Consider the following 1929-nt stretch of genomic DNA (forward strand, 5'->3'; position numbering starts at 1 on the left):
ATTCTGGGTAAAGTTGTCTGAGGGCGCAAGAATATTTCTTGATAAAGTTGCATGATTTTTTTTATGGGCCTCTTCAGAACGGATAATGTGAAGAGAAGCAAAACATTTTTTTTTTTTTTTAATTACCATCTTGTTTTTAAAATGGGATATTAAAACACTAGTTCAACAAGTTCAAAGGCAACTAAAACTACTGTGGCCGAGAGAGCTCAGCGCGCTGCAAATAGAAAAAACACCTGCAAATTAAAAAAACAACTTCCATCAATTTGACAACACACGTGCTGCAAATAAAATTTTTTATTTGGTTGTGTTGTGAGCATTTACAGAATGTTTCTTTATTTGTTTGCGTTGTGAGAATTTGCAGCACCAATTTTCTTGATTTGCTGGTGCTTTTTCTATTTGCATGTGTTTTCTTAAGTTGCAGCGCGTTGAGCTCTCTCGGCCACCGTATAAAACATTCAAATTAGCAAATTAATGACCATTGACCATTTCTACCTTTCATTTTGCTGGGTTAGCTGTGTGTAGTCAATGTCTGGGAGTCTTTGCTCAGCTGCGTTAAAAGTATAAAGTTTAGCAGATCAGTAACAACCAATTTTACAGAGCTAGAAATATTCAGTAAAGTAAAACAAATGTGACAACCAGCCCCGGTCTCCTTTATCCGGACTTTGCAGTGTATAATTACCATGTTGTTATTTACAAAAGCAAGCCAATACAACAAACAATAGATAATATGTACAATACAACTGGCTCCTTACGTTATTAAACATGTTTATTTAAAATTTCTCTGTAACGTTACCTGAACGTCGGTATGGGCGCATGGCTGTTTGAAGTGTCACTGCAGTAAATTATAACATATGGGTTCATTGTAACAGTGAGATATTGGTGACTCGCGAGCGCAAGTTGTCTGGCCTGTTGCTGTGCGTCATGGCAACAGTCATGTACTCATATTACAGACAGTACACGTTTATCGTGTTAAGAGATCATTAATAAAGCCTTATTATTAATATCTTGTTAGGATAACACGTTTCCAATCACGAAATAAAAGAGGTCGACGATATTACATATTTAGCAAGTTAATGCGCTACAAGTTGGCTAACAGTAAGCAAGAAGTTAATATTGAGTAACTTACATTTTAGGCATAATATTTCCAGTTATTTTGTCTATATTTGCATCACCGGCAAAAATACTTGCAAATTAGTCCAAAGCGGAACTGACCTTCAAGCGTCCTGTTTTTGAAGGAATCGAGTGAGTGAATGACTCATTGAATCTCTCACAAGGACATTTGTTTCGTTCCTAAATGAAGTGTGTTTGAACGATTCGACTGATTAATAATTGACTCACTCAATTGTTGGCAACTACTTGCCTATAAAAGTAACGTGCAAATCATTGGAAAAAAGATTCAACCCTAATTAAACACACCTGATCCAACTAATCAAGTTAGGCTTATTTAAAAACGACGTAGGTATGTGTGTTGGAGCAGGGTTGGGACAAAACTCTGCAGGGCTCTGGCCCTCCAGGAATTGAGGAATTCAATTCAAACTCAGGAATTGAGTTTGACACCCTGCCTGAGATACAGTATATCAGAGATTCTCAACTCTGGCCCTCGAGATCCACTTTCGCTTTGGTTTAGCTCCAACCTCGATCAAACTCACCTGCCTGTAACTTTCTAGCGATCCAGAAGACAACTGATTAGCTTGTTCTGGTGTGTTGGAGCTAAACTCTGCAGGAAAGTGGACCTCGAGGGCCAGAGATGAGAACCCATGCAGTATATAAACACACATCAGGGTTATTATTGTTAAAGGCACAATATGTAAGATTTTTTTATTAAAATATCCAAAAACCACTAGAACAGTGTTATATATTTTGCTGACTTGTGTACTTAAATTATCCCAAATTTTTCGAACAATGTTTAAATCCAGAGAAATAAGCTAA

At 37.0% G+C, this 1929-nt stretch overlaps 1 long non-coding RNA gene across 1 annotated transcript; it reads right to left on the minus strand.

The window, feature by feature from the left end:
• Nucleotides 1–492: 492 nt before the first annotated feature.
• On the minus strand, nt 493–1274 carry LOC107712798 (uncharacterized). Its single transcript, XR_001636828.1, has 3 exons — nt 1127–1274; nt 794–832; nt 493–547 (listed from the first exon to the last, which is right to left on the minus strand). It is a non-coding gene; the product is annotated as an uncharacterized LOC107712798 (long non-coding RNA).
• Nucleotides 1275–1929: the final 655 nt, after the last annotated feature.

This window comes from Sinocyclocheilus rhinocerous, unplaced genomic scaffold (genome assembly GCF_001515625.1).
Source record: "Sinocyclocheilus rhinocerous isolate Xijiao unplaced genomic scaffold, SAMN03320098_v1.1 scaffold1740, whole genome shotgun sequence".
Classification (NCBI taxonomy): Eukaryota; Metazoa; Chordata; class Actinopteri; order Cypriniformes; family Cyprinidae; genus Sinocyclocheilus; species Sinocyclocheilus rhinocerous.